Below are 13,101 nucleotides of genomic sequence, written 5' to 3'. Positions count from 1 at the left end.
TCATCTGCTTTAAGACGCAAGATTCTTAATTAAACTTTATATAGATATAGATATATATGTTGTTTCTTTGTATTTCAAGGAAAGGTGATAGTAGTTTTATTTGATACTGATAAATATTGAATTGATTTTTTTAGTTATTTTTTATCATTTTTTCAATGGAGTAGTATAGGACTGTGCTTTGTCCTTTTTATGAATGAAAACAAATTATAAAGAAATAAATGTCTTACTGTTACCCAAGAAATAACAATTGTCCTTTCAATTTACCTGAAGTTGAAAATTCGTTTTTAAAGGGTTTTCATTAAAAGTTTAATAGCATGGGAAAAAAATATTACATGTTAAACAACAGTTCAATGTTTGAAGCATTCTACAAAAAATATACAAACAAACATAGAGCTACACACATAGACACACACAGGCATTATTACAGTGAAATACTCTCGCCTGGGAGATAACTTCAGTTTATGGAGAGGTCAATGCATATCACTCAGTCTAATGCTGGACACTAAAGCAAGCTGCTAGATGCTGAAAAAATAAGAGACTGGATAAACCCTGAATGAACTGATACTCTTAATAGAGGAATTTACATAAAAGCATAACTCTACAGACAGGAATCTGGTTCAGGTAAAGCTTTCTCTGAGTCCTGAGCCAGACTGAGCCCCAAATTCGAAATGCCAGAGCTTCCTGTGTTTCTGGCTTACAATCCTCCCCTGTGTTCTGATTGTGATTTCTCATTGGCATTCTGACCTCCTTTCCTGTTTCATGAAGCTTGCTTCCACCCTGCATCCTGGTTTCCCTTTTAGACCCTGCCTCTGTTTCTTGACCTTAAGGATTATATTACTTCCATTCTAATATTTTGCTTTTGGTATTTGACCTTGGATTGACCCCATCTCTAATTCCCCAGGCTTTGGGAGATCAAAGCTTCTTTCTGTGAGAGCATTTTCTATGTTAGTTGTTCTCAAACCTGGTCGTCTATCAGGATGACCTGGAGAATTTGAAAAAATAAATAGCTTCCTTAGGTGTTAGTTCAGACTTACCAAACCAGAATCTGGGCAGTGAGACATAGGGATCTTTCTAGGTTGTTCAGGAGTGTCTGAAAAGGAGCCAGGTTTAAGAATCACAGATTTTCATCATTATTACAAGGTAGATTAACTGATGTTTCAAACTTAATCAACAATATTAACATCATGGATACATAATTTAAATATCTCTTAGAAAAAAATCCATTCTCTTGGTTTGTCTAAAATGCTAATTTGTTCATTTGCTCTCTTTTGCTTCTATGTCTTAAGTATCAAAAGGCTATATACTTTCTGTCTATTAAAAATATCCTATAATTTGTTTGTGTCTAAAATCCAAGCAGCAGACTGAAATGCACTTCAGAAGATTTTTTTCTCTAGAGGAATGTGGATTTTACTTTTTTCTTTCTTTTTTCTTCAAGTAACTTGGAAAGTTAATTAAATTTTAATACCTAATTTCCTGAGTCTATAATCTTCTGGAGATGCTTAATAAAAAGATTGATGAAAGGTGCCCCCTCCCCAGCTTGAATATTTTTTTTCCTTCACAATGGAAACATGGCGGTTTTGAATGAGTTGACTTCAAAATTAGTTGATGAGGAGGCCAAAATTAGGTTTGTACATTGTTTATCATATTTTAAAAACAGGTTTCACTTTCAGTTACTAGTAATAGATTTGATGCTTGGGGAAATATACCAGTACCCGTGATGCTATTACAGTTTGGCTCTAGAATTCAGTCAGGCTCATCCTAAGGCAAAACTGTAAAGTGAAAGAACTTGGTCTTCATCTATCCTATCTCCTCAGTCGGGCTCTTTTGCTTGATGGAAGCTGCCCTAAAAGCAATCCCCTATACCTTCATACCTTCTTGTATTAGTTTCGTAAGGCTGCCACAACAAATAACCACAAACTGAGTGCTTCCAATAACAGAAATCTATCTCTTACAGTTCTGGAAGCTGGAAGTCAGAAATCAAGGTGTCAGCAAGGTTGGTTCTCTGAGGGACAGTCTGTCTGTTCCATGCTTCTCTTGTAGCTTCTTGTGGTTGCAGGCAATTCTTGGTGTTTCTTGGTTTGCAGCTGCATGTCTCCAATCTCTGCTTCTATTGTCATGTGACATTCTCCCTTTGTATCTTTGTGTCTAAATTTCTCTCTTCTCATAAGAGCACGAGTCATTGGATTAGGGCCCACCCTAATCCAGTCTGACATCATCTTAACTTGATTACATCTGCAAAGACCTTATTTCCAAATAGATTCCAGCTGGATATAAATCTTGGTAGAATATTATTCAACCCAGTATACATTCTTTTCATCATTTTAAAACCTGTATATGCCCCACTCACACTAATGAGGATATGATTGAAAAGCTGCTCTAAGCATGCTTTCATAAAACATTTATGTTGATAACACACAACAGTATGGATGGATTTCAAATGCATTAGGCTAAATGAAAAGAAGCCAGATTTGAAAGGCTGTGTGATTCCATTTATATGACATTCTGGAAAAGACAAAACTCTAGGGACAGAGAACAAGTCAGTGGTTATCAAGCATTAAGAGTAGGAGGAGGGGGCTTCCCTGGTGGCACAGTGGTTGAGAGTCCGCCTGCTGATGCAGGGGACACGGGTTCGTGCCCCGATCCGGGAAGATCCCACATGCCGCAGAGTGGCTGGGCCCGTGAGCCATGGCTGCTGAGCCTGCGTGTCCAGAGCCTGTGCTCCGCAACGGGAGAGGCCACAACAGTGAGAGGCCCGCGTACCGCAAAAAAAAAAAAAAAAAAAAAGGAGGGTTTGACTACAAAGGGACAGCATGAGGAAGTCTTGGGGGTGCAAAACTGGTGGCAGTGATGCAAATCTATTGGTCAAAACTCATACAACTGTACAACAAAAGGGTGAGTTTTACTGCATATACATTTTAAAAACTTTTAAAATGCAGTTATGCAAAGATCATGGGCATTGGACAAATCTGTGATCATGTTCTAACTCTGTTATTACCTTGTGAGATACCTTGTGAGACCTTGGGCAAGTAATGTGACATTTGGAAGATAATTTCCTTTCCCATAAAGTGAGGATAACACTTTTCAATCATTCAGAATCCTTTCAGTTGCAAAGGACAGATACTCAACTCAAATAAGCTTAAGAAAAACAAGGAATTTATTGGCTCAAATAATGCCATCTGCGAGATATAAGGGCAGGGTTTAAAGGCTTAAGTAATGTTCTCAGCAGACTGTCTCTCCATCCACTGATTCTAGTTCTCTCTGTGCGCACGTTTCATTTTTAGGCAGGCTATCTCCTTGTGACAGGAATCACGGGTGCTGACCGTTCCAAGCCTACATTCTGCTGGCTGGTGGTCCCAAAGAAATAGGGACTCTTTTTCTGACCTAATACAGATACCAAATCTCATTAAAGACTCATATTATGCCCGGGAGGTTGGCCATCAGGGGCCATCATTGGCCTCCTGCCTGTCCTTCTGAATAATTGGAAGGTGGCAAGAGCACTGTAATAGAAATTCCACCAGGGCCACATGGAGTGGAAAGGGATGATTCCCCTAAAATAAATATCAGGTGCTAATAACAGAAGGAGGGTATTGGACAGACAAAAACATTCTCTACTCCACTTATTCTTCCTAAAATTCTATGAGTTAGAAAGATGATAGAGTTAAAATGCCTGGCAATATAGTATTAATATATTCCCCCAAAATCTTAAATTTCCTCTCCCACCCCATGACTTTTCACCAGATATATGCAAATTAGCATTTAGGGCTCCTAAAAATCTTAATTCAGGTGATTGCATAGCTGTCTGTTTATATCTAGAACAGAGCTTAGCATTCACAGTCAACTCAAAGTCACCTATCCTTGGTCAGGTAGAGCTGATTTAGTTGAACTGAATGCAATAGCAGAAAGTAAAAGAATAAGGAAAAGGGTCTGTTGGCTCTGAAATCTTCCTTTTACTACATTTAAATGTATAACATTTTCAATGATGAGGGATGAGGGGAAACCACTGTCAAACAGTTCTGTCTACACTTTTTTCATTATTTCTAAGAAAGAATGATGTGTATATCCAGACATAGTACAAGTTTTCAAGGGACTTCAGAACTTCAGTGGAAAATCTTATCCACATAGATTATCATGCCAATTAATCAATGGGAAGAGGCATACCATATTAAAGTGGTGAAAACACATACACCATTTTAAGTGAACTATATTAGTTATTTATCACCACAATAATGCTGCAGAAACACAACCACAAAACCTCAGTGACATGTAACAATAAACATTAATTGCTCACACATCAGGGTCAGCAGTAGATCAGAAATGTGGCTTTGCTAATGTGAACTGGGCTTTCTCACTCGCTTGAGAGCAGTCTGACTGTCAAATGTTAGAGGCTGCCTTTAGTTGCGACCTTTAGGGCAACTTGGATCTGCTCCATTTTTCTCTCATCTTCCAACAGGCTAATTCTGGCATGTTGTCATGACAGTGGCAGAGGTACAAGGAAGCAAATGGAAATGTGCAGGTACACTTTCAAGCCTTCGCTTGCCTCATGACTGCTAATATCCTATTAACCAAATCAAGTCACATTATAAAACCCAGAGCCAAGGAGAAGGGCAGGTCATTCACGTATATGGGTGGGCACCTTATAGTTACCAGCAAAGGGTGTGGATATAGGGAATACTGACGAATTGGAGCCAAACGATGCAGTCTACCACAGACATTTACCAAATCCCATTGGATCTAAAAGGCCATTAATTCTACTATTAAGAAAGAAAAAATACTCCTAATTAAATTATAATACAACATTTGTTTATCATGTAGAATTTTATTTTATATTTATGGAAATATTTACACAAAAATTTTATGACTTGTGATTCTTATGCATAGACAAGAAGGAAACTATGTACAAAATCAATTGTGTAATATAATCCTAAATATTTCCACGTTCAGAATATGACTCTTCTAAATCAATCTTAAACTCAGTAAATGATATTTGTGTTTTGCCACAAAATACTATTCTTTGGTGGTATTGGTATATGCATCATTTCTTAAAAGAATGCTTCAGTATTTATTTCAAGCTTCTGATGCTCATTCTGCCAGTACTTTCTCAATCTTATCAGGCATTAATGGACAGTTATTAGAGACATTTAAAAAATATGTCCATAAATTCTTTGATAGTTCTCCCTTCAGGAGGTAGAAACTAATTCTCCTCTTAGGTTGTGCTGGACTTAATGACTCATTTCTAGTGAACAGAATAAAGCAGAAGTGACAGTGCAGGACTTTGGAAACTAGGTCATAAAAAGCCAATGTGGTTTCCATGGTTTCCATTTTGGTCTGTCTGTCTGTCTGTCTGTCTGTCTCTCCTTCTCAGATCAGTTGTTCTGGGAAATGTTAACTGCCATGTTGTGGAAGCATTCAGGCAGCCCTATGAAGATGCCCACACAGTGAGAAACTGAGGTCCCTACCAACAGCCATGTGAGTGAGCCATCCTGCAAGCACATTCCAGTTCCAGTCAAGCTTTCACATGACTACAGCCTTGGCTAAAAGCGTAATTGCAGTCTTTGAAAGACACTGAGCAAGAGCTACCCAACAGAAATGCTCCCAGGTTTATGACCCTCAGAAACTGCATGAGATAACAAATATTTGATGTTTCAGGCCACTAAGTTTTGGGGGTAGTATGTTATACATAGAATAAAATAAAGACTCTTGCTGACAAGAATTTTAAGCAAATGAAATTGATCTGGCCAACAGGAATAAAAAATGTTATCCCTATATGTCCAGGTGCTCTATTTCCATAAATTTCTGTACATAAAATATTTTTGGTTTTAATGATGAATCATAAGACATTTAAAAAGCAATTAAACTCAACATGTGTTATCTCCAAAATACTCCCAACTCAACTGAAGTAATGCCAATATAAACAGCTATGACCAAAGTCACATATGCGCAGGCAGTGACAACTAAGTCATTATTGTCTTCTGACTGACAGCAATTAAGAGGTGCCATAAATTGCAAGATACATTCCCTTTTCAGAGATATTAACATGGAAGAAATCACTGGGTATACTAGAAATGATAAAATATGGTATTTAACAACCCTTATGAATACTTACAGCTTCTGGACCAAATTTGAGTTAAAGATGAGAGTTATGTTTAGGTTAGGTTGCTGAATTTGTTTTGTTTAGTTCACTGAAGAAGAAAGACACCAGCTTAGGTGGCTGGAATCGCAGTGGTGAGCTGAGATGAGCATGGCTGCCAAGGGAAATAGCCTCTCTACATTTACATCTACCATAAAGATTACAGCTCAAAGTGTTCTACCAGGCTGAAGTGTGTTTCTTTTCATCTTCATAGAGTAGCATAAGACCTTGTATGTAATAAGAACTCAGTACATATATATATATATATAGAATGGATTATTGAATGAAAAACAAATTTTTAAGTTTTCAGTGTTTTAGTGCATTTCTATAAATAATTTTCATATTACTTGATTGATATAATAATAATGATAATTACATATATTCTAATATTCTAATATTATAAGAGAACAATATTCTAATATTGCAATATTTGAATATTCTAATATTACAAGAGAATAATAAGCTTTTGACAATGTTGTGTTTACAAGTGTGAGTTTGTGAAAACATCTGGGTGGGGAACAGGCCATCACCAAAGAGGAAGAGATTCATCTACACTTGTACTTTCAGGGAATAGCCAGTACCTCATTCTCTGAGTATTATTTCTGTAACACTTTATTTCTAAATGTTCACACCTCAGGAGCACAGGATCAGGTTGATATGATCAATAATATTCTGCAATTTGTGGCACACACTAAGTACTGCCTGAGCACAATGTCTCTCATACTTATCATTTATTTATTTATGTATTTATTTATATATTGTATTATGTTTTTTCCATTTAACTCCAATTCCGTATCCTGCCATGCACTCACTGTCACTTCAGTTCATCTTCTTTGTTTTATTTACACATGTTGTTGTATGAACAATAAATAGTATTGTTATATTTGGTTTTATTTACATAAATTATACTTCACTGCATATTTTATTCTGTTTCTCAGTTCTTTCAATTAATATTATTTGTTCTAATCTGTCCATGTTGTTCTATGTAAGTTTAGTTTATTCCTCTAGCTGCCTTTGTTACATTTCATTCCTTCATTGCCATTCTCTCTTAAAATCTCCTCACTAAAAACAATTTGAAAACAAACATCTTTTTACATGCCTTTTTATGCACCTCTGGGAGAACTTTCCTGGGGTATATATTCAGTGTGGAAGTTTATTAAGTTATAGTATATAACTTATATTGTCTTATACCTGTGGTTGAAGGTATAGCAATAAACAAAAGAAAGTGACACCAGTTTAAAATGGTGGCTCCAATTTTTCTTCTTCCAGCACCTGATGGCTTCCATTTTCCCATCTAAACTTAAAGTTATATAGATACAAAGTTTAGCCTGTCTAACCAGGTGTGAAGAGCTTTAATTTTTATTTCCCTGACTACTAAATATCCTGAGCATCTCTTTGCATGATTACGATGCATATATTCTTCTCCTATGAACTGCCTATAAAAAAATCTTAACAGTCTATAGAAACCTTGAAGATGAAGATTTGCATATCCTGTGAATAAGCAATTTCACTCATGGGTATGTGTGATAGAAAAATGTGTGCATAGGTGTACCAAGTTAGCAAGTACCAATGTTAGCATTGTTCATATAACTCAAACTTGGAATCAACCCAAATGCCCATCAATAGTGACTTAGATAAATTCACTATGGTATTTTTAATATAATAGACTATCATACAGTAAATAATATGAATATTCTACTGCTACACACAATAAGAGTGAATTTTACATGCACATGTTTTTCAAGCTAGACACAAAAGAGTACATGCTGTACTGTTTTAAAAGTTCAAGGTTAAGGGCTTCCCTGGTGGCGCAGTGATTGAGAATCTGCCTGCCAATGCAGGGGACACGGGTTCGAGCCCTGGTCTGGGAAGATCCCACATGCTGCGGAGCGACTAGGCCCGTGAGCCACAACTACTGAGCCTGCGCGTCTGGAGCCTGTGCTCTGCAACAAGAGAGGCCGCGATAGTGAGAGGCCCGCGCACTGCAATGAAGAGTGGCCCCCGCTTGCCACAACTGGAGAAAGCCCTCACACAGAAACGAAGACCCAACACAGCCATAAATAAATAAATAAAAATTTAAAAAAAAAAAAAGTTCAAGGTTAAAGTGTTCAAAACTGATCTGTTTCATTAGAAGTCAGGATATTTGCTTACCTTTGAGAAGATGGGTAAAGGTAGTGACTGGCAGGGAATATGAAGAGACTTCTGGGGTGATGGCTTTTCCTGATTTGGTGGTAATTGCACGGTGTGAAAATTCATTAATCTCTACACTTAGAACTCATGCATTTTTCAATATGCATAGTATGTTTCAAAAAATAGATTTGGTTAAAAATTCAATAAACCTAATTGTGCATAAGTCTGCATTTCTAATTATGTCTTAAATTAACATTGTTAGGAGATGTGACTTCACATATATCTCCCACAAAGGAGTTATAAAACATTATTCTCAATCAACAAGAAAGATGACTGAAGAAGAAATTATAATCAAGTACGATAAGTCCTATGATAGGGAGAATTCAAGAAGCTATCAGAGTAGAGTGGGCTTGGCAATGCAGTCCAGGAATCAAGAAAAACTTCTCAGAGAGGATAATGTTTAAGGTACTACCTGGTGTGTGTGGGGTGGCGGCGTGGGGAGGCTGGGAGAGAGTGTTAACGCTGATATGAGAAGAATGTGCCTGGCAAGGGAAAGTCACTGTGAAGGGACCAAGCTGAGAGTGGCTAGGTGAGATTTAGAAGTTGAAAGGACTGTATGGCTGGAGTATGAGCATCAAGGCTGGAGTGATATCTTAGCGGATCATGAGGGCCCTGTGAGTCCTGGTAAACTGGGCTTTAATTTACCACATTGGAGGGTGAAATAATAAGGTTTGCCTTTTAAGCCTAGTTCAGACTACAGTGTAGACAGTGGCTTGGAAATGAGTAGTACTGGAGTGAGGGAAACCAGTTAGAGGCCAGTAGTAGCAATAATCCAGGTAGAAAGGATGGTGGCCTGAAATCCTTTTGTCGTGGAGGAAAATAAAGAAAGTAGACAGGATTTAGAGATGTCTAATAAGCCAAATTAAGAGAACTCATCCTTTGATTGGATATGGTACGTAGAAGAAATGAAAAATGTTGAGAATTATTTACTCGTTTCAGGTTTAGCTATTTTTCCTAAAAAATAACCAATGCTTTCAAATGACTTCAGATATGATTTTGAGTACTTTTAAATATTTGCACTGAATTTTTATAATTATAGCATTTATATTATGCTCATACTGTTCATGGCCACGACTAGAAAAAAATAATAAATGTCTGGAGGAGGACAGCTTAATGCATGATAACCTGATGAAGTAAAGAAAAAGTCTGAAATATCTTCATGAGACTGAAAAAACTTGCTTACATAAGCAGAGATAAATCAGATTGTTCCAAAGTTTCTCTAATTTTTTTGTGGTTTATCAATGAGGAGCTTTCAGATCTCTCTTGAGAACATGGTCATACAGATACTTTAAAAGAGAGTAAGTTAACATTCCCTTTCTCATTTAATCTGCTGTCCTTAGAAACATTCATCGACTGCTTGCATGTTGGCCATTTCCAAAGCCAAATATTGGAAGGCAGCTTCTGGTACTGTATGATTTGAGAATTGCCAGAAGGACATCTGTCTAATGAATTTTAGACTTCTGTATTATTTATTCTTTTGGCTTTGTGGCTCTTAAACTTGAGAAAAGCACAGCTAAAATCAAACAACCACAGCTATCCATGTTAACTAAAATTATGATTATTAAAATGTTACCTAAATATATACAGCATAAAATTAGTTATAAATTTACTGTACTCATAACTCACACCAAAGTACATTTAAAAATTATACAATGGACTGCCCTAGTAGCACAGTGGTTAAGAATCTGCCTGCCAATGCAGGGGACACGGGTTCGATCCCTGGTCTGGGAAGATCCCACATGCCGTGAAGCAACTAAGCCTGTGTGCCACAACTACTGAGCCTGTGCTCTAGAGCCCGCGAGCCATAGCTACTGAGCCTGCATGCTACAACTACTGAAGCCTGTGCACCTAGAGCCGGTGCTCTGCAACAAGAGAAGGCACTGCGGTGAGAAGCCCACGCACCGCAACGAAGAGTAGCCCCAGCTCGCCGCAACTAGAGAAAGCCTGCACGCAGAAACGAAGACCCAACACAGTCATAAATAAATAAATATACAAAGGTACAAGGCAAGCAATATTGAAATTAATAATTGATTTAATATGGTTATTGATGTTGTTTTGCCATAGTTAATTTGCTGCTTGCAGCCCTGTACCAGATGACTGACTTCTTCGGCCATTTCTCAATGCTAATTACAATAAAGATTTCTGGCAAGCAGTGCTGACATTTGGGCATCACTTAGTGCAAGCTCATCATTTACCATTAAGTGCATATCTCTTTATTTCTTATTATCCAGAGACAATAAAATAGTACAACTTGGCACCAATGGATTTATAAATACAAATTCCAGGGCTAAAATTATAGACAATATTAAGCTATCCAGCAGTCATTCAGAGGATCCAGAACATGTTTACATTATTTTTAAAGCTATCATCCAAAGATGATCAAAACTTTTACATTCTCCTTGAGAACGCTCAGAATTTGTGGAAAGCAATTTCTCTGACTAGACCCAGCTTGAGGAACACTGGATTAAGTCTTGATAGGCAAGAGCTAAAATGCAAATATTATTCAATATTTGTAAAGAATAGCACACCAGATCTTTTCACACTCTAACTTAAATAATTAAAGTAGAGAAGGAAAAGACCTTCAAGAAAAAGAAGGACAATCGTCTTTGGCTGGAGTTAAGGGGTTAGGAAATAAAGCATTTGTAAGTAAAGAATTTATAATGATGATATGAAACTTTTAGAAGATACTAGAAGGCACTAGGTAATAGGGACCAAAGTGACCATAATACAGGAGAGAGAAGAAGATGATTAAAAAGGATCTGAGGAAGTATGTAAAGCATAATATGGATACTTAAAAAAATTTGTGACATTAGTAAATATTATTCTATTCAATTCAGCCATGCTGATATAGATTAAAGTACTCAAAAAAGCAAAGAGGTAGACTTCTAAAATAAACAGTTTCAATCCTCAGAGATAATTTTTTATGTTGCTAACTGAAGCAAACAAGCTTTCAGAAAAGATTTAATGATTGGCATTTTTGGCATATGAAACGCCATTGATCCTGCATGTTCATGATTTTCTTTGATTTGAACAGAAATGTTTATTTTTTAAATAATTCTATTAAGAACTGCCAGATTATATACTTTAGAAATTGTTAATTTGGTATGAAATACAATATTCCAAGCAGTCCAGTTTGGGAAGGATTTTACCATTTGAAAAATCTTAGGAAATACAACAGTTCTTTGACACAAATAATTTACCGGAGTCTTAAACCACAAATCTGAGTCCCAGATCTAGTGATATTGAGCTAGCTTCATGATTCCTATGGGTTTAAGTTTTGTTCCCTATATCAGGAGGAAGTTGGCAAAAATAATCACAGGCTCAACTCCTCTGTATTGTTAAACCTACAGCTAAAGAAATGTCCTTTAATCTGCATAGTAAACCTCTCCAAAATTAATATTAAACAAAAAGAGAAATAAATTATTTCTCCCTATAATTATTCCATTGGATCTCACACGTATCATATAAAGAGTATTAACATCACACCCTAAAATTGTGCTTGCTCCTAAGAGCCTGTGTCCTAAATCTTAACTACTGACAAACAAGCTACTTCTGTGCTTCAATTGCAGAAATACACTATATTTTTATAATGCTGTTTTTATTGTTTCAATCTTTGAAAAAAAATCATTTTGGTCTTTTTTATTGCCACCCCCAGGAAAAGAACCTATCCCCAGAACTCTACAATGAATTTATTTTCCTGTTTATTTAGCATAAACAGGAAATTGCCATCTCCTTTGATAACTGTATTAGATTCTTGTGGCTGCTACAACAAATTACCACAAGCTTGGTGGCATAAAATAATCTAAATTTATTCTCTCACAGTTATTGAGGCCAGTGATCCTAAATCAATATCACTGAACTAAAATCAAGGTGTTGTCAGGGCCATACTCCCTCTGGAGGCCCTAGTGGAGAGAACGTTCCTTGTTGTACATTTCTTACCCAGTTTTGGGTAGCTGTTGGCATTTCTTGGCCTGTAGCCACATCATTCCAATCTCTGCCTCCACAGTCACATCAAATTTTCCTCTTCTATATGTAGTCAAATGCCCTTCAACCTCCCTCTTGTAAGGGATTGAATGTAGGGTCACTCTGATTATCCAGGAGAGTCTTCCCATCTCAATATCCTTAATCACATCTGCAAAGTCTTTGCTGTATAAATTAGCATTTACAAGTATAAATTTGGATTACTGGGATAAAGATCTAACATCTTTCTTTGGGGAACATTATCCAGCTTACAAGAAAAATCATCTGTTCTTTCAACTTATACTTCTTTTCTAAGAGTGACAATTTCAATAAATAGATTCCCATAAGCAATTTGAGCCTTATACAGTTAATGACTTATGTTATTTTTTTAACATCTTTATTGGAGTATAAAGTATATGTTAGTTTCTGATGTATAACAAAGTGAATCACTTATACATATACATATATCTCCATATACCCTCGCTCTTGCGTCTCTCTCTCACCCTCCCTATCCCACCCTTCTATGTGGTCACAAAGCACCAAGCCAATCTCCCTGTCCTATGCAGCTGCTTCCCACTAGCTATCTATTCTACATTTGGTAGTTTATATATGTCAGTGCTACTCTCTCACAGGCTCCCAGCTTACTCTTCCCCTTCCCCATGTCCTCATGTCCTTTCTCTACATCTGCGTCTTTATTCCTCTCCTGCCCCTAGGTTCTTCAGAACCATTTTTTCTTTTTCTTAGATTCTATATATATGTGTTAGCATATGGTATTTGTTTTTCTCTTTCTGACTTACTTCACTCTGTATGACAGACTCTAGGTC

This window comes from Tursiops truncatus, chromosome 11 (genome assembly GCF_011762595.2).
Source record: "Tursiops truncatus isolate mTurTru1 chromosome 11, mTurTru1.mat.Y, whole genome shotgun sequence".
Lineage (NCBI taxonomy): Eukaryota > Metazoa > Chordata > Mammalia > Artiodactyla > Delphinidae > Tursiops > Tursiops truncatus.
This window is presented reverse-complemented; position numbering follows the sequence as displayed.